This window comes from Elephantulus edwardii, unplaced genomic scaffold, assembly GCF_000299155.1.
Source record: "Elephantulus edwardii isolate Elephantulus edwardi_28Jun2011 unplaced genomic scaffold, EleEdw1.0 scaffold00051, whole genome shotgun sequence".
NCBI lineage: Eukaryota > Metazoa > Chordata > Mammalia > Macroscelidea > Macroscelididae > Elephantulus > Elephantulus edwardii.
In genome coordinates, this window is record NW_006399801.1 from 3,672,951 (window position 1) to 3,680,014 (window position 7,064).

Genomic DNA, 7,064 nt, shown 5'->3' on the forward strand with positions numbered 1-7,064 from the left:
GGTATTTCTCCTCACACACTCCTGGCGTAATGAGAATGTCCCAGGCTTAAAATGGTATTTCTCCTCACACACTCCTGGCGTAATGAGAATGTCCCCTCAAGTGGGAACAAGTAGTTTACTCCCCAGCAGGTCTTAGAGGCTGTAAATCTCATAGGAGGAATTTGCCCCTCAAGGCTTTTCATTGGCATCACAACTCCTCTGTAGACTACCAGAACTCCCTGGTTATGTGAATAGTACTCTCAACATTTTTGGTTGCCCTTACAGTATATAATTCTGTTTTACCCATTGTTAAAAACTCTTTTAGTCGTTCTTTTGTCCTTAGTGGAATGAAATATTTTCCTGGAAACTATTTTTTCTCAACTTCTATGTTAGAATATAGGATTTTTTTTCAGTTTCCAAGCTATGTTCAGGATCTTGCAAAACAGTGGAAAAGAAGAGCCTTGAACTTGTTTTTATCTGTACATAAACAAATCAGCATGCAAGTAACAAGTGAAAGTAGCAAGGTGCTGTTTAGGTGGTCAATTTTTGTATTTTCTCTCAATATTTTTAAGTCAACAAATGGCTGAATAACATTCTCAGGGACTGAGTTAGGAAATTTCTGCGTAATGCATAATTGGTCTTCCTGAATTTGATTTTTTTGAGATGGTTTTAAGTCACATTTTTAAGGATTAATTTTTTTTCCCTGCCATATGGTTGGTAGTGTTAAACAGTAACCTTGGAGAAGCAGAAAAATATTGACATGACCTGGCAGCCATGATACTTGATGAGGAAATTGCTTAGATTTTGAAAGAAATTCAGTGCTATGACTGATTAATGGCTATCTTTTTTCCCCAAGTAAAATTTTAAGTTTTTGGTTAAAATTGCTTATAATTCTACCTGAAATTTTGTTTCAATGTATTCAGATTCAAACTATGCCTGTGGTCTGGCAGTGACATACAACCATATTTATTGCTCTATTGTTTTGGCTAATTTGATTGGCTTATCATCTTTCTCCAAGAAAAGGGAGCTGTGGTGTCCTAGGGTGTTGATCTTCTAAAGGTGGTACCTCCTTGGTAGTTTCAGTCTACCCCTGGCTTTTTCATGAGAAAGATGACAATTTCCTCTTGTGTGATTTACAGCCTTGGAAACCTACTGGAGGTTTTCTACGTCATCAGCAGTGAGTTTTTCTGTTTCCCCAAGAGTACTTCTTGGTTGAGGGTGAGGGATTAATTTAGATTGAGTTTGGGTTTTTTTTTTTTTGTCAAGGGTAGCTTCTAGACCTGCAAACAAACCTTTTTTATTATTAAGTGGTTTAAGTAAATAAATAATGAACCTTCATGTACTGTATACAATTTTGTTACTGCAGAGGTCGTACTACTTCACCATTTTTATTTTTTTCTGGTTTTTCTTTAAGTTATGCTGTCCTTAAAAACTATTAGAACTTTTCACAGATGAACTTATCCCTATCCTGCTCCATGAATGTGATCTCCAACATGGCCGAGTATTTTGTTAAACTCATTGTGTCAGTACATCTTGATCCATTTATTGATCCATCAGTGTTAGCCTTATAAAATAGCCCATTATTCATAATGCCATATTATGAGTATGTGTGTTTATACACATAGTTGCATATGAACACTTGTTGCAGATGGAGGGTAAAGTATTTTTATATTAATAATGAGACAGACTACTAGGAATGATATAGAACTGAGAGCTTGAAAAGGGCAGCGGCAGCAGTTCCCATGACTGAAGGCCTCAAGCCATGCTTCTCTGTATCTTTATTGAAAATTATCAGGGAGTAAATCACAAAGAGTATTCACTGCAAATTAAGCCAAGCTCTTTCTGTTGAAAACCTTCTGCTTGACTCCAGAAGGAGGGGATAGCAAATGCAAGAATCGGATAAACTCTTAAGGATTGCCTTAGTGCCTCAGGGTGAACTCTAGCTTGAACCGTGACTCCCTCACATCCTGAAATAGCATTCAAGTTTATTACAAATATTTACTATTGGCCTCCCATAAACACTTAGATTGGCATACTTTCAATGCACTTTTTAGTGGTTTTTTACAAATTGAAGGTATGTATCAAATCAATATTCACCAAGTCTTTTGACACTTTTTCTAAGAGCGTGTCTCTTTCAAATTTTCGTAATTCTCAGAATATTGTAGATATTTTTTTCCAGATGACTTTTGTACATCTAATAGACTATAAAGACTGAAAACCAAACTCACTTTGGTCTAGTCAGTTTCAACTCAAGATACTGTTAACGATTTTTTGAGGCTGTCGATTTTTTTTTCTTGCCTTTTAACCAGTTTAAAATTTAAATGCCTACACATGGTTAATACAATTCTAAACAATAATCTTTTTTTTAAACCATAATAGTCTATGCTATTTTTTAAAAAGAATATACTTTATTGAGATTTTTTAAAAAAAGTTTCTGAAAATTTACAGAAAAGTTGGATTTTCATTCACTCATTGCACATTTTCCTCCCTCCCCCTCTTTTCTCTCTTCCAATTCACTTCCTTTTTTAAAATATTCATTCAGTGTTGCAGTTTCCTCTCCCCCTCCCATCTACCTACCCCAGTCCACTTTGCAGTGCACCTCTTATTCCAGATTGTCATACATATAATGCCTAATCATAACTTTTAAAAACAGTTCTTTCCCTCATCTGTTTCAATATAGTGTTCATTATCTATCAACTCCTTTGGTAATTCTCCCCCAAACCCCCATGTCAGTCCTGCTATAATAATGGTATTATATAGTATTTATCCTTTTGTGACTGAGATACTTCATTCAGCATGATATTTTCCAAGGTCACTTAAGTAGTGTGATTTTTTCATTAGTACATATTTTTCAGTGCTGTGTAATATTCCACTGTGTTCCTGTACCTTGGTTTTTCTATCCATTTGTTTTTTTATGAGCACTTGAGTTACTTCATCTCTTGGCTGTTGTGAGTAATGCAGCAGTAAACATGGATGTGCATACATCTGTTTGAATGGTGGTTCTGATTTCTTTAGGTTATATTTCCAGTAGTGGCGTTATTGGGTCAAATGGTATTTGTATTTCCACCCTTTTGAGAAACCACCAGACAACCTTCTGTAGTGGTGCATGTTATACTCCCAGCAGCAGTGAATTAAGGATTCTAGTCTCTCCACAAATAACCTCACCAGTATTTGTTGTTTCCTGCTCTGTTGAACCTTGCTATTGCTATGGGGTGAGATTCTGTCTCATGGTTGTTTTGATTTGCATCTCTCTTGAGAGCTAGAGAATTTGAACATATCTTCATGTGTATGTCCCCCATCTGAATATCATCTTTGATGAAGTATCTATTCATATCTGGCACCCATTTTGTGATTGGGCTGTTTACCGTTTTCTTTTTGAGAAGTAGGAATATTCTGTAAATTTTAGACATGAATCTATTATCAGATACGTCATTGCCAAAGTAGTTTTTCCCCCCACTCCAGTCTGTGGGTTTCCTTTTTACCCTTTCGAGAATTTTTTTGATGTGCATAGGGATTTAATTCTTGAAAGGTCCTGTTCATCTATTTTTTTCTCTCCTAGTTTTCTGTCAAACATTCTTCTAGGTGTTATAGCACTGGTCTGTGCATTGCTGTACAGAGGTAACTCGTGGTTGCTGTGATGCTGAACACTGTGACACTAATGTGTCAAATGTGATAATGGCTACCCATGGTGGACAGTGTTTGCTGGAGATTCCGATTAGAACAAGCCTGGAAGCAGGAGTGGCATCCACTTCCAGAATGGTTTGCCTCTGGAAACTCTATGAACAATGCTCAGGGCCCTTTGTTCATAGGGTCGCTATGAGTTGTCTATGACTCAACAGCACCTGACAACAACACAACAACAATTCTAGGATTTTCAGGATGCTTGGAAGTCTGTTCTTGCTGTGAATTAGGGATTCTATAGTAGTTCCAGATTTTCTTTGATGAATTTGAGAGTCTTTGAGTTTACTTTCAGATCCCTGATCAACCTTGAGCTACTTTTTGTGTATGGTGTGAGGTATAGGTTTTGCTTGAGTTTAATGTGTGCACTTTTCCAATTTTGCAAACACTGTTTGTTAAGCTGTTATTTTCCCACTTAACTGGTTTTGTTGTCATGTAAAAAATCAGTTCACCGTGGGTAGATGAGTTGCTGAGCTCTTCAATTCTATTCCATTGATCTGTGTGTCTGTCACTGTGTCAATACCAGGCTCTCTTGACCAGCATGGTTGTGTAGTACAATTTGAGATTAGGAAACGTGATGCCTCCTGCTTTGTTCCTATTTTTCAGTAGTGCTTTACTTATTCAGGGTCTCTTTTCTTTCCAGATAAAATTGGAAAATGCCTTTTTCTTTTTGTTGAAGAATGGAATTAATATCTCTCTTGGAATTGCATTGAACTTTTAGATTCCCTTTGGTAGAATTTTCATTTTCACCATACTTAGGCATCTATCCATGAGCATGGTGTATTCTTCCACATCTCCAGGTCCCTCTTTGTTTCATGTAGTAATGTTTTGCTATTTTCTTTGTATAGTTGTTTTGTGTCTTTAGATTTCCTCCAATGTATTTAATATTGTGGTTAGCTGTTATGATGGGTATTGTTTTTCTTAGCTCCATTTCTACTCTTTGTTACTGTGGAGCAATCCATCTGATTTTTGTATTTTGATCTTACACAGTATGTAAACCGGTGTCCCCTCCCCTCTCCTCTACATCCAGTATAATTTTAATAACAGGGCAGGATCTGTGGTTAGTTTTTGTAGCCATGGCTGGCCCTTTGGTCTTTGGTTGCGCTCAAACTTTTGTCCCTTGGAGTGGATCCAGGGTTTGGTGTGGCAGTGCAGGATGTCCATTGCTTTGCTTAAATGCCTTTACACCCCTCTGCCACAGCCCTTCTGCTAGTCCAGAGCCAGCTGATCAAAGGTGAGGATCTTGCCTCCATCCTTGAGGATGCAGCTCTGGGTTTGGCTGCTTGCACACAGAGGATACACCTTCAGCTTGGGTATCACCTGAACCCTCATGTCCTTTTCTGTGGTCCCTATCACCACCATTGTCTTACTTTCCTGGCTAGGAAGCTTCATCTTTTGGATCATCCAAGAAAGGAACAGGGGTGGCTGGTTGATGTGATGGCTCATGAACAGCTTCTTTAGCACAGCCTGATGAAAGGTGGGATTGATTCCTCTAGCCCAGGAATCTGGAGATGGATGTCCTGGCACTCGGGCCCCTTGCAGTGGTCCTTGTGCCAGATGTCAACTCCCTTGATGGCCTCCTGCTCAGCCAGGTCTGGAAAGCAGAAACTGTAAATTTTTTTTTTTTTAAATTTTTTTTTCCTTTTATTACTTTTTTTGTGTGTGTACCATTAAATTGGATCTGACTGGTACCATCAAATTGGATCTGACTGGTACAGGAGGAGTTTGTCCCTCCTTCTCTAGCAGAGCATCTGGTAGATTCGAACTATGTGCCTCTGGGATTGCAGTGCAGCTTCTTGCCACTAGGCTACCAGAGCTCGCTTAGTTTGTTGTTTTTTTAAAAATCTGTTTTTAAATAGGATTTGTGTATATGTGAATGTTGAGCAGTAGACTGCCAAATGTTATTTCCATTGAAATCAGTATTTGGTTTATTAAGTTGTGTCTTTATTTTTTACATTTTTAAGTAAAACTTTAATAAGTTTTAATTGTAAATCTATTATAAGAGCAAGTTCATTTACTTGTTTAATTTGCAGCTGAGAATTTAATTTTGAAATAGTTGTTACCCCTTAGTAAATATATCAAATTTTGTAGTACCAGCAGAACTTGGAGTGTTCCAGTTTGTCTTGGTCAGTGCCTTGTGTTTTTTTTGTTGTTTGTATCTTTTGTTTTTTAATTAAAATTATAGCTATCCTAGTAGAGCATAAAGGAGCTCTGGTGGCGTAGTTAGTAGTAAATTTTGCTGCTGATCCAAAGACTCTGTCTCCAAAGGTTCTAATCCACCAGTAGCTCTGTGAGAATAAAGGGCCTGTCTCTTCCCATTGCAGTTTACAGCGACAGAACTGCTGGAGTGTTGCTTTGAGTTAGAGCTGACTTGACAATAGTGAATGAATGAATGAAAGAATGAATGAAGGTAAAGAGCCCAGGTGGTGCCTTGGTTGCCAATGAGAGGTCAGCCATTCAAATCCACCAGCTGCTGGTGTTCAGGAGAAATAGGTTGTGCAGTCAGCTTCCATACAAATTATTCCTTTGGAAGCCATAAAAGGCAATTTTATTCTTTCATTGTAGGGTTATTTAGTTGAAATCTCTTCTGTGGTAATGAGTTTGGTTTTGTGACTGGAAGTGTTGCCTCACTGTTTAAAAAATACCTGTTAATATTCTTAAAGTGATTTGAGTGAAAGTTCTTCGATCTCTTTTTTAAAAATAAAAATTTTAAAAATTTATCATTTTTTCACTCACATGTATTTTGTTTTATAACATTAATGACAACAAATTGTTATGTGCTGTTAAAGTCTATTACGACTGATAGAGACCCTATGAACAATTGCTTGTGGAAGACTTTTAAACTCTACCATGTTCAAGCCTGTTATTGCAAACAGTGTGTAAATCCATCTCCTGAGGGTCTTCCTTTTTTTGCTGACCTTCTACCTTTCCTAGCATGATGTCATTTTCCAAGGATAGCCCCTCCTGATAAACATGCCCGAAGTATGAGGTGAAGTTTCACTGTCCTTTTGCAAGGAATACCCTGTTCGTATTTCTTCTAAGACAGATTGGTTTAGTCTTTTGGCAGTCTATGGTTTTGAATATTTGCTAGCACTACAACTTAAACCTATACTTGGACCAAGAGGCAGTTGTCAGAACAGAGCAAGGAAACACTGCATGGTTCAAAATTGGGAAGGGCGTACGCCAGGGATGTGTCCTGTTTCCATACCTTTTCAACCTGTATGCAGAAGAGATCATCCAGGAGGCTGGGCTCTCTGAGGGGGAATGTAGGGTCAACATTGGTGACCCTATCAACAGTCTGTGATATATGACACAACCCTGCTTGCTAAAACTGAGGAGGACCTGAAGCGCTTGCTGCAGAGGGTCAAGGAATGTAGCCTTCAGTATGGATTGAGGCTCAATGTCAA

At 38.0% G+C, this 7,064-nt stretch overlaps 1 protein-coding gene and 1 pseudogene across 1 annotated transcript in view; one reads left to right on the forward strand and one right to left on the reverse strand.

The window, feature by feature from the left end:
• The window catches only part of LOC102869566 (bromodomain and WD repeat-containing protein 1-like), a 20,647-nt gene that overhangs the window by 5,188 nt on the left and 8,395 nt on the right, over positions 1 to 7,064 (forward strand). The gene's annotated exons all lie outside the window — the stretch shown is intronic.
• LOC102862122 overlaps positions 4,719 to 7,064 on the reverse strand; it is a 4,753-nt pseudogene continuing 2,407 nt past the window's right edge.